This window comes from Saccopteryx leptura, chromosome 3, assembly GCF_036850995.1.
Source record: "Saccopteryx leptura isolate mSacLep1 chromosome 3, mSacLep1_pri_phased_curated, whole genome shotgun sequence".
NCBI lineage: Eukaryota > Metazoa > Chordata > Mammalia > Chiroptera > Emballonuridae > Saccopteryx > Saccopteryx leptura.
Window position 1 is genome coordinate 222,602,167 of NC_089505.1, and position 12,934 is coordinate 222,615,100.

Genomic DNA, 12,934 nt, shown 5'->3' on the forward strand with positions numbered 1-12,934 from the left:
TTTTACAGACTTCTGGTTCCATCTTGTTTAAGGGCTATAGAGCTCTATGAGCATGGAGCCTGAAGGCATAGGGCTGGCAGCATCCTGTTCTTCCGTCTCTAGCAAAATGGCAGCTAGCCCTGTGAAGGACTACTTCATGGCAATGTTTGGCCTCACCCTGTGGCTCAGTCCTCCCTTGCTTTGACTTTACTTTTGGGGTTCTCTCACCTAGACTTCCAGTGCCACTGCTGTAGGTAGAGTTTTCTTCTGGAATAACCTTAGAATGGTGAGTGGGATTTGTTTTAATAAAGGGGAGGATGTTCCATATTCATTCTTTCCTACCTATTAGCCTGTCTGCTTGAATAAGAGTGGTGAGGAAAATTTGCGTGTGTGCGTTTGCACTTAAGCACTCACGTACCACACGTGCACACACACACACAATTTCCAGTCTGTCAACAGGCTTTTTGTCTTGCTTTTTACCTTAGGGCCAGGGCATCATGCTTTCTTATGGAACATTTGCTCATCAAATACACTGAACACAATGTGCTTTGTAAAGAAGGTAGACACTAACCCACACTTTCTTTGCCCAACAGGAGAGATGAAACCTGACAAGGCAGAAGCCTGACACATGGCACTTGATGCCCCTTGAGACTAAAGATCCAGGAAGGCTTCATGGAAGAGGACAGAAGTAATTAATATTGGCCTTGAAGAATGGGTAGGCTTTTCAAGAGAGCAAGATGTAATTAGTGGTGTGAAAGCAGAAAAAAGGGACAGATTTTGGGAAACACTGAGCTGTTTTTGTTTATTTTTAATTGGCCAAGTCAATATTTTATTAAAAAATACACACGCCTGACCTGTGGTGGCGCAGTGGATAAAGCGTTGACCTGGAATGCTGAGGTCGCCGGTTCAAAACCCTGGGATTACCTGGTTAAGGCACATATGGGAGTTGATGCTTCCTGCTCCTCCCCTCTTCTCTCTCTCTCTCTCTCTTTCTCCTCCTTCTCTCTAAAATGAATAAATAAAGTCTTAAAAAAAAAACAAAGAAAGAAAAAAAAACATACACACACATTTAATGGTCATGAAGGCAGAGCCAGAAAGGAGACTGAGACGTCATCTTTGGGGACAGGCTGACCACACAGTGCTTCTACAGGCACGCCTCACTTGAAAAAAGGAGGGCATTTTCGAGACCCGATTCCCAAACTAGATAAATTAGGAGAGGGCTTTGTTTTTATAGGCACAGCAGATGAGGGCAGCTTCTCACCACTGAGGAATGTGATTTATGCAGGAGTATTCAGAAACCAACTGTGCTAAGAGCGGTCACCAGTCCCTGAGGCAGTTTTAAAAGCAGGAGAGAGAGAGAGAGAGACCGGATTTTCCTGGAGGCAGCTTTTCTTTCCCAAATATGGGGGGAACATTCTCCAAGGAAGACCAGAGAGAGAGACTGGGAGCAGGTCAGGGACCCAGAAGGAAGGCGAGTGCCCCCTCCTGCACCTAGTACTGGCCTGGGCAGGTCTTTGGCACAGGAACACAGGTTTAGAAGTCTTTCCTAAGATCACTGGCGCATGGATCCTCTTGTCTGCCCGGCCACGCATCCTGCAGGGCCTCCTCTGGGCCGGGAGGCTGGGGTGTCCTCAGGTGCATCTGTTGACTGGGTCACACAAGAGATCTTGTAGGACAGCCACACGCTCACCAGGCAGAGGAAGGTGGCCACGAAACCAAAGATCACTGCGGCCACCAGCTCGCTCTGGTTGTAGCTCTTGGAGGCTGCCACAATGGAGGCGATTAGGAGGAGCAGGATACTGATTAAATAGTGCAGAAGTTCCGACAGGGGCAGCTGATGCAGGTGAGCATGCAGTAGAGGTGGAAGAGGTGGACCAGGTAGAAGGCGAGGATCATTATCAAGTTGCAAATGGTGACCACTTCAAAGTATCTGAAGGCACTGTGGCCACTCCACGGAGAGCTCCTCACACAGACGAAGGCAGTCAGCAGCGTGACCATCTGCGCCACTCTCAGCATGGCCCCTTGGGTGCAGGGGTAGACCTGATCCAGCAGTCCCTCCGAGGGGCTCATCCCCCACTGTCCCGTGCTGGCCCTGGGTCCCAACGCACTGCCACTGCTGCACATGGTGGCGGACGAGCCCGGCTCCGTGCAACATGGCACGGACCCTGCCTGCTGCCTCTGAGCTGGTGTTTTGAGCAATGGTGATATCCACTGGAGGGGAGTGATTAGGTGGATGGACCCTACTGTGAGGGCCTGGAATACCAAGGTTATTGTCTGAACACTTAGAGCTGCAAGGTACAGAACTCTTAACAGAGAAATATCTTAAGTGGAATTTATTCGTTCCCATAGCTGACAAGTAACTTGGCTGGATCCAAGGACTCAAACAATGATGTGCAGAAATAATTTCTGTGTCTGCTCTGCTCATGGTCTCAGGAGTCTTCCCAAAGATGGTGAAGATGGTCACCAACAGCCCAGGCTCACACAAACTCTTATTTAAGGACTAGATGAGTCTCTATTTCCCACCTTAAATGAGACCCCTTTCCCTGAACAGTGGCCAAGGATTTGAAGGTCATCTTATGGCCCAAGATGAGGACAACTACATTTGCAGTATTGGAGTCAGAGATGGCGCTGATAGAGGAGGTTGGAGTGCGCAAACCCAAGGGCAAAAACCATCAATTTGAGATCCTTGCGATCATGAACAGATGTGAGCTGCCCCACAGTCTTTCTGTCCGCCCTCCTTACTGTGATAATAGGGTTTGTGGGCACTAGCCAGCTCTGCTTTTTTGTAGAAGTTCTGTGTGTCCCATCTTTGACCAGGGCTGGGCCTTGGAATGACGTTTACTCACTGTCAAGCAGGCAACCTGGGCCTTGACTACACTGGCCCAGGCCCCCAGATTGGTGTCTTTTCCTTCCCTCCTTCGCTTGCCCCTTTCTTCTTGCCCAATTCCAATTAGAAAGGAAAGTTTATTACTTGTGACAGCATAGCACTGGAGTATCACCATTTTTTTTTTTTTTACCAGCTCTCTGAGCTCCACTTTCCACAGGGCGATGTGATGGCTTCTGCATACACACTGGCTGGTATCACAGAAAAGGAAGTGAGCTTAGGAAGCCCAAGTCTTTAGTAACGGATGGGCGGTAAACATGTCTCTCTTTGCTCACAGGGAGATGTCATCTCCATCTTCTATGACTATCAGCAAACCTGCCTGTTGCTCCAGAGGCAGACCCTCTCTTCCAAAAATGTTCCCTACACACAAAGGAACAAGGGCAGACAGAGCCCCTTTGTAAGACAAGCAGAACCATGATGGACCCAGGCAGAATTGTCTCCCATCATGGCAATATGTAACTTTCATTTTCAGAAAATTGTATGGTGAATGAGCACTCCTCTTCAATCTCAAGTTTCTTCTACACAAGTCAACTCGATTTCATAAGAACACGAGCTTGTCATTTATTTCTGGGAAGCAATATTACCATTAACCTAGTGACAATACACATTCATGACTACCTCACACCTTTTATAGTCAGAAACAGGGCATGGTGTAAGTGGTTCCCCTGACGAGTCTCACAAGACGGCAACCAGGGTTCTGGCTGAGACTGTGGTCTCTGAGGGTCTACACGGGAAGGAGTGCTTCCAGTCTCACTCTGGTGTAGGCAGAATTGAATTTCCTGCAGTTGTAAGACTGGAGGGTTGGATTACCTGCTGGCTGTGGGCTGTGGGCTGGAGGCCACCCGCAGCTTTGAGAGGCCACAGGTAGGGCCTTGCCCCATGAGGCTCCCCAGCACGGCCACTTGCTACTTCACAGCCCACAAAGGAGAGGGCCGCAACACCAGCAGGACGGGCACTGCATTTTTTGTGAGGGAGTCATGTCGTCGCGTCTGCCCATCGTGGTGGACGTGTGCTATCCAGCTGTCTCAGATGCGTTCATGGAGGGGTTCGATGGGATCAGTATAACCAGGGTGGGTGCTTCGGTATCTTAGAAGGAGCTACCATTTGGGTTTCGGTAATATGTGTGTGTGAGGAAGTTGTCCCCAAGATGTCTGGACTTTGAAGCTTGGGAAAAGTGACTACTAGGTTATTGTTTGGATGATCTGACTCGATCTTTCTCTGTCCTGAAGCTCCCTGGTCCAAATTCCCTGAAAGTTACCAAGTGGACCAGGGTCCCAGAACTTGTGAGTCATTTACTGGGCTTTCCCCACAAAAGCCTTCAGCTGGGATCCCAGAGTCACACTCCATGGAACCACCAAGGAGAAGGTGTGTTCTCCTGAGATCAGGGACTGCATCTTTGATTCTAGGGGGCAGGAGACGTACAGCTGGTCAGTGCCGGGTTTGGGCTTTCTCCAGGGCACTCTTCTAATACCTAAAAGAATCGTGTGGCCCTGCCCAGTTAGTTCATTTAGTTAGAGTGTTACCCCAAAACAACAAGGTTGTAAGTTTGATCCCTGGTCAGGGCTCATATGAAAGCAATCAGAGAATGCACAACTAAGTGGAACAACAAATGAATGCTTCTCTCTCTTTTTTCCTCTCTCTGTCTCTCTAAAAGTAACGAAAAAATAAAAAGAAACAACCATATGTGGTCAGGGTCTTCGTGGACTTCCACCCTCTGCCCTGTTCACAGATGCAGAACCAGCCTCAGTGCAGCTAACTCCAGGCCCCTGGAGCCGCCCAGAGAAGTTCTGCCTTTGGAGGGCAATGAATGGGTGAAATCTTGCTGCCTGAGCTCCAGCCCCCAAGAACATCCAGGACGTGTCCTTCCAGATGGCTGTCAGTGTGACTGCAACATCTGGGCAGCTCTAGGTAATTAGTTATAATTTTTAAAAATTATGGTTAAAAACATGTAACATAAAACTAACCATCTTAATCCTATGTTTGTCTACAGTTACTACTATTAAGTACCTCTATATCAGTGGTCCTCAACCCCTGGGTCATGGACTGGTAGCGGTCCGTTGGCCATTTGGTACTGGTCTGCAGAGAAAGAATAAATAACTTAACATTATTTCCATTTTATTTATATAATATATAAGTCTGAACGATGTTTTATTTTTTAAAAATGACCAGATTCTCTGTTACATCCGTCTAAGACTCACTCTTGATGCTTGTCTCGGTCACATGATACATTTATCTGTCCCACCCTAAAAGCCGGTCCCTGAAAATATTTTCTGACATTAAACCGGTCCGTGGCCCAAAAAAGGTTGGGGACCACTGCTCTATATGGCTGTGCAACCATCCTCACCACCCATCTCTGGAACTCTTTTCATCTTTCGAAACTGAAACACTGGCCTGACCTGTGGTGATGCAGTGGATAAAGTGTCAACCGGGAACGCTGAAGTCGCTGGTTCGAAACCCTGCCCTTGTCTGCTCCTAACCAGGCATCTGGACATATGGGAGTTGATGCTTCCTGCTCTTCCCCCCTTTCTCTCTCTCTCTCTGTCTCTCTCTCTCTTCTCTCTAAAATGAATAAATTAAAAACATATATATATAATGAATTAATAAAATATTAAAAAAAAAAAAGAAACTAAAACACTAAACCTCACCACCACCCCATCCTCTGGCAGCCACCCTTCTACTTGACAGATCTGTGAATATGATTAGACCAGGAACATCATGAAAGTGGGATCATCCATGTTTGTCCTTTGTGATGCGTTCATTTCCCTTAGCATTGTGTCCTCAAGATGTGTGCTTTTGTCCTGGCATGAGTCAGAGTTCTCTTCCTTTCAAGGCTGAATAAGACTGGGAGCAGGCAGTTTTAAGTTGGGGAGGGTGAAGGGGCTGGTAGCTCCCTCCCCTCTGCCCCCTGCTGGCTCCCTGTCTGGAGGCTGAGGCTTTCTCCTACAGGGCAGCAGGTCCCAGCACACAGATAATTGAACCAGGGGCAGACCTCCAGCCTCCCCTGGGAGATCAGGTCCTTGTCCTGGCTCCACAGGCAGCCCTGTGGCTCCCACTCAGCAATGAGGTTCACTAGTTTGGATATTAGGCACATGTATAATTTTAAACAAAAGTTGAATTTCTAGAGTCAAAAGGAGTCATTCAAATACCTCCGCCCAAGTCCTTCCAGGCAGCAGGAGCAGCTGTGAAATGGGCCCCGAGAGTCTCCTCCTGGCCTCGGCTTTTCCACCGGAGCCTCCTGGGCAGTGTCTGCTCCCCTTCTTGGCTTCTAGGCCCTGGACTGGGCCAGGTTCTGTCCTCAGCTCGGCGCGCCTGCCTTCCCCTGGAGGAGGCTTGGCTGACCCTGACTATCACCCCACCCCACCCAGTGAGTCCCATCTCTCTCCAGGAGTTCCCGGGGGCCAGAGAAGTTCTGGTCTCAAACCATGAAAAGGTCCCCACAGATCTGTGGTCTGTCCCAGAGCCTCATGTGGGCAATGCAAGGCCAGGGCAGGAGGGGACATTTGCAAGGCCTTCAATAGGGTTACTCATTCATTTACCCTTTGCATGTTATGGAGTGCTTCCAACCTTTGGCCAGGTGCTAGTCTGCACCCTTTGGGGTTTACAGACACTGTAAGAAGAATTTTTAAAAATTACTTGTAACATAAAGACACAACACTTGTGATATGCCAAGTGTTCCCACCATTTTTCAAACACTAATTCTTTAATAGTCTCCATAACCTCAGCGAGGGGATGTTTATTATATTGCTGAATGTTGGACAGGGAACCCGAGGCACATTGCTCTCAAACCTTGTCCTTGTAAAGTGCAAACACTAACGGCTCACAGTCCTGGCCAGGCATCTGGACATGGTTTGGCACGGTGCCTCTGTGAAGCACGGGCTGTGTTTCAACGCAGATTTGACTGGGGCAGATTTGCTCCCAAGGTCACTTGCCTGGTTTTTGTCATGATGCAGAGTGAATGGAGAGCCTGAGCTCCTGGATACTCCCTTTCCTATGTCACCTCACACAGGGCAGCTCAGAACAAGACGCTGGCTTTCTCAGTTCCATTCTAGACAGACAGACAGACAGACAGACAGAATGACTCAGAGAAATGACCTCAGGTGTAGAGAAGGGGAGGGAACTCAAGAATAAGAGTATGACAAAGGCCCTGGCTGGTTATCTCAGTCAGTCAGAGTGTCCTCCCAAAACAAAGTTGCAGGTTAGATCCCTGGTTAGGGCACACATGGGAAGCAACCAATGAACACACAACTAAGTGGAACAACTAATGAATGCTTTTCTCTCTCCTGCTCGCTCTCTGTCTCTCTAAAAGCAATCAATAAAAAACAATTTCTTTTTAAAGTATGAGTATAGCCTGACCAGGTAGTGGTGCAGTGTCTAGAGAGTCGGCCTGGGACACTGAGGACCCAGGTTCAAAATCTTGAGGTCGCTGGCTTGAGTGTGGGCTCATTCGGCTTGAGCCTGGGCTCACCAGCTTGAGTGTGGGATCATAGGCATTACAGCATGGTCACTGGCTTGAGCCCAAAGGTCACTGGCTTGAAGCCCAAAGTCTCTGGTTTGAGCCCAAGGTTGCTGCTTAAGCAAGGGGTCACTGGCTTGGCTGTAGCCCCCCAGTCAAGGCATGTATGAAGCAATCAATGAACAACTAAGGTGCCACAACTATGAGTTGATACTTCTCATTTCTTTCCCTTCCTGTCTGTCTGTATTTCTGTCTTGCTCGCAAAGTAAAATAAAATAAAATTTTGAATACCACAGAAGTGAGTCTTTGTAATTAAACTTGGACCTGACAAACCATTGCCTTGGCTGTGTTCTGTTGTTCAGAAACCAGTTACTAACCTTTCAGTGGATACACAGGGATGTTTATTCCAGGAGGCAAGAATCACTAGGAGCCACTGTGAAGGCTCCCACCACATAGACCAACATGAAGCACTTAGTCTAAGTTTAACAGGAGATCATGTAAGGTTTTAGGCTAGTGGATAATATCCTAATTTCCTGTAATTCAACTCCTTAAATGTGCAGACCTAAAAGTGAGAAGATGGGCGGTGACTTCCCCAAAATCACACAGCTGGACCCGGGCCTGTTTCCATGCTCTGTTCCACTCATTCTTGTAATTCTCCCTCCTCTAAGTTTATGTATCAGATTCAGGTAATGCCAGACCACAGGTGTTATAGGTATGATCTACTCTATACCTGATGATGTCCTTAGGAAATACATCATCCTCGTTGTGCAGGCTGGGAGACTGGGGATGCTCTGAGAGGCACAAAGGCTTTTCCAAGACAGAAAACTGGTAAGAAAAACGAGGTCTGACCTCAGCTCTGTCCTCAAAGCTGGGGACCTGGTACGTTCCCAGGGAGCTGTGGGGAGGGCTGTGTTGGATCTCGGTGTAGAGGTAGAGAGATGACATGGGCAAGGTGGGTGAGCGGTCAGCAGCCCACCACGGGCTTTGGGTGGTTCTGATTGGAGGAAGGGGCCCAGGTAATGGAACCTTGAGGGGCGACCTCACTTCCTTGGTGACAGGCCCCAAGAGAATTTAGAATCTAGTAACCAGGCACCCTTGTCCAGCTCACTTGACTGGCGACGGTCAAGAGAGCAGGATGTTTTGTGGCTGTCTACCGCATGTCCGAGGCTCTGGGCTGAGGAAAGCCCTGAGAGAGGGGTGTTTCTCTTGCCGTAGATATCGGCACAAACCTTGGCTCCGATGCTTCTGGCCATTTGGCATGAGGCAACCTCAGGTAATAGAGGGCAGCCCGGGGCAGGCCAGTCCAGGACAGGCCCCAACTGGGATCCTCTCTGGGCAGCCCCACACCATAGCCCTTATCCTGGTGTGTGTGCTGGAGGTGGTGAGGGAAAGGGTGGGCTGAGGGGCCAGTCCCAGGCAGCAGCAGGTCGTTGGGCGTCCGAAGCCTGGCAGGTCTGTCATGTTCATTGCCCAGGTCATGGCTGGCAGGAAGGGAGGCTGAGTGCTGGGGACTGAGCTCCTCTACTCACTTGTTAATTATTTCCCTCGAGGTGTCTGTCATCTCGTGTCCTCCCTGGCTGGAAATCTTTGCAGAGGCCCCTGTGTGTCTGATGTGAACAGCAGAATCTGTGGTGGGTGTCCCCCAGTGGGAATGCCCAGACAGCTCCTGACCCCTCCTGGCCCGGAACCGGGCTCTGTCTTTGTAGAGCTCAACCGAGGAGGAGAGCGTGGAGGAGCTGACTGATGGGTTCAACTACGCCAACTCCTGGTACCAGGTGCAGAAGCACCAGGCCCCCAGTACCAACCGGTACTGGCCTGAGGTGAGAGCAGGCCCAGGGGGTCTCCACACCAGAACCCCAAGATGACCAGGGAGGACCCCAGACTCAAATCTGAGGACTTCCCTGGGGACCCCCAGGGCTATCCCATTGTCCTATGCATAAAGGAATCTGGGACTCCCCTTCTCCCACCAACAACATGGGAGAGTAGGAAGACACTCTCACATGTTGTGGGAACGTTAGAGGAAAAAAGGATGTTGTCTCACTTCACCGTAGACCACGAGCACACCTGCATTTTGCTGTTTTGTTGTTCTCACTACCTGCCCCAGGTATCCTGTGGGGCAGTCAGCTCCACGGTCCTTGCAGACCTTCTCCCAGTCTACACATTAGCACACATATAAAGGGTGCGAACGGGATAAGCTATTCTCTATGTTTCTCAGAACGCATCCCGGGGCCCTGACAGGTCAGGAGCTGTGGCTTCACCTGTGTTCATAATATTCCATAAGGAAGGACGTTTATCACAGCCTCTCAAAGCCACCGGACCTTGACATAGTTCAGCTGGGGTGCCATTTCAGCAGTGCTGCCGGAAATACTTAAGTGTGTCCTAACGGCCTGTGTGAGTTTGCTCAGGCTGCCATAGCACAGGGCCCCATCGGGTGGTATGAACACCAGACATTCTTGTTCTCACCATTCTGGAGACTGGAAGTTCAGATGAGGGTGTCGGCAGGGCTGTTTCTCCTGAGGGGTCTCTCCTTGGCTTGTAGATGGCCATCTTCTCTCTCTGTGTCACATGGACTCCCCCTCCTCTTCAAAAGACACCAGTCATATTGGATTAGGACCCACCCAAGTGAACTCACTTAAACTGAATTACTTCCTTAAAGACTGTAAATCCAAATACAGGCATGGTCTGAAATTTGAGGGGTTACGACAGCTTGGAATTTGGATGACACAATTCAGCCCAAAATATATACTGTCCCCAGATGGAGATATCTGCCCAGGTTTGGAACTGCTCTTGGAAGGACATGACATGTAAAATTTTCACAGCTGCAGACAGCTGCCAAATCAAAAAGGCGCTAGCAATGACACTGCCAACGGCAGTTGCCGATGACGGCTGCTGCCTTGCTCCCAGCCTGGCCCAGGGATTTCCCCTCCTTTTCCATGTTCACCTGTCTGATGTCAAGCTGTCCGAGGCAATCACAGTGTCCCTTGATTAGCAGTTGCCTCGTGGGTACTTTGAGGCACCTCTGCTTCTCAGCCGCCACCTGGGTTTTCTCCTTCCTGAGTCATGGGCTCTGATTCCTGTCTGGTCATCGGCTTTCTCCAGTCTGGACTCTCCAGGCATTTGCTTCTTTGTGGAATCTGGGATCTCGATGATGAGGGTCTCAGGATACCTTTTAGTATAAAAGGAGGAGAAATAAATGTCTTTTCTGAAGGCAGTGGTTTTCATAGGCTGTGTCTATCCTATACACGCTCTCTAAACTGGGGAGGGACAAGGTCCCCCACACTCTTTCTGTCCGTGTCAGCGGAGATAAGTCTCAGGTAGCTGAGAGGGAACATCCTGCAGGACAGCCCTCAGTTCTGACCTGCATGACCCTGAGCAGACTTTCTACATCCCTAAGCCTCTGTGTTCTCATCTCCATAAGGAGATGTCTGTTGAGGACTTGTGGGGACAGTGTTTTCAATACAGACTATCAATACAAGGAGGTCTGATGTTTCTCGGCTAAAAAGGTGCCTAAAAGGTCACACTAAACTTAAATGGTACTTTTAAAACCCAGAACCTTGTTCCATGTGGGCACTCCTGTCCCTCCTCTTACAAATGTCTCCGAGGCCTGAGAGTTACTGGGTGAGCTCCAGCCTCAGTCCTGCTGGTGATTCATAGGGATGCCACTGACTGGATATCCCTCCACGCCCCCCCCCCCCCCCCAGTGTGCAGAAGAGGTAACCCTTAACCTACATGAGTGCTGCAGGATGCGGGCCCTCCAGGAGGGCACTGTGGAGATGGTGGTGGCATCCGTACCAGGTAACCCAGGGGGAGACGTCTTCCACATCTCCACCTTCATGTCCATCCACCCGGCCTTCTCCAGAGCCCAGCAGTTCCTGGACCAGCTGTTTACTAGGTGAGCGCACGCCCCCTTCTTTGGCACAGTGCTGACTCTGCCCACTGCTAGCTCTGTGTCTTGAAAATGTCACCACATGTGTCTGAGCTTCAGTGTGCTCCTCTGAAAAGTGGGGTGGTAGAGGACGAACCTCATAGGGTTCCTGTAGGGACCACTGTGGGGACAAGCCATGGCAGGTGCTACCTGCCGTCTGGCTCCGCAGAGAGGGCTGCTGGACGTGCTGCGGTTGTCTGTGGCCGTTCTTTCTCTCCCCTGAGAACAGTCACCTCTCTCACCTGTCAGTGGTCTGTGGCATCTGAGTTTGGAAAAGCCCATGGGAAACAACCTGTTAAGCAGTTCGACAGTTCACCTAGCCGGTTCTTGTCCTGGTCCTTGGTGTAGCCAGATTAAGGATCTCTGGGGATCGCAAGGGCCCGGGCCACTCAGACACCTGGGAGGGCCCTGGCTGGAGTTCACTTCCTCAGCAATGTGTGGTAAGCTCTTACTATCATCAGGCACTTTGGTCGACACTTAGCACAACTCAGTGAATAAGCAGACACAATCCCTGGGCCTCAGTGCTAGTCAGTGAGTCGGCCAGTCACAATAGACGTCATTCGCAGGTCCTGTCCACCATCCTTCAGATCTGATGCCATGAGGCTCTTCTATACACCTGGAGGCATACCTCCTTATAATGACCAGGATGACACACCACAGGGCCAAATGAGAAAGTGAGTGGCCAGTGGGTCCAGAAGGATGCCTCCTGTGACAACAGAGTGGGGACTGTGGGTGGGGGAGTGCCTGGCAGAACGGTGATCTTACACACCTGCTGATTCCCAAGGGAGGGCTGAGGTCTGGTAGCTGCCACTCCAGGAAGACAAGGGTCAAAGTGAATTGTGAATGAGGCCAAGGCCCCAGAACCAGAGGGGAGGCTAGGATGAGTTGTCCCCTAAAGTCCCATGCCCACCACAGACCCATCCCGCTCTGCCAGTTCCTCCACATCCATCACCTGAACACCCTCGCCAGGCTCAGAACAGAACTGAGGTGAGCAGCCTGCTCACAGCTGTCTCAATCCTCAGTCCTGATGCCCAGACGCAGAGAGGGCTGGGGTGGGCAGTGTACTGGACCTTCAGAACTGGCAGTGGGAGAAAGAGACTACTCACACAGACTCTGTGTTAAGTCTGTGGGATCAGTAGGCCTGCTGCTCCCAGGACAGCCACAGGGTCGGGGTGGCACTGGGCTGTCCCCTGGAGAGGCCGCCGCAGGCTTACAGAAGGGCCCGGTTCCAAGGAAGGGTGCCGTGGGAGAGCAGTGTGGAAGGACAGACCAGGTATCTGACTCTGCTGCCTACCTGCCTCCCCCAGGGCCATTGCTTCTGTGATGGGAACCTGGCCGGACCAGCTACAACATTTTGGCCAGCCCCTACTTGCACCCTGGTTCCAGGTGAAGCAGGCCTTTGTGGAGGTCATCTGCCCTGTCTCACAACATGAGGGCCATGTCCGAATTCTTTGCATAGAGCTGGAACATCTAGAGCCCTCGAAGGCAGAGCTGGAAGGTGAGGGGACTGCAGTCTGGGAAGATGGTGGGGTGGGGTGGAGGAGTGCAATGCGGTGGGCTCATGGGCCAGCTCCCCTAAAGGTAAGGGCATCTTTCCTGTCTCTGGGAAAGCATGGGAAAGTCAAGCGTGTATATGAACCTGTCTCTTTACCCTGCTCCAGAATCACCTCCAGAGTTCCAGAACACAGAGCCA

At 50.5% G+C, this 12,934-nt stretch overlaps 1 pseudogene; it reads right to left on the reverse strand.

Annotated features, from left to right (window-relative positions):
• Nucleotides 1-1,032: 1,032 nt before the first annotated feature.
• LOC136397821 (CKLF-like MARVEL transmembrane domain-containing protein 7 pseudogene) lies at nt 1,033-2,567 on the reverse strand (annotated as a pseudogene).
• Between the last annotated feature and the right edge of the window lie 10,367 nt (nt 2,568-12,934).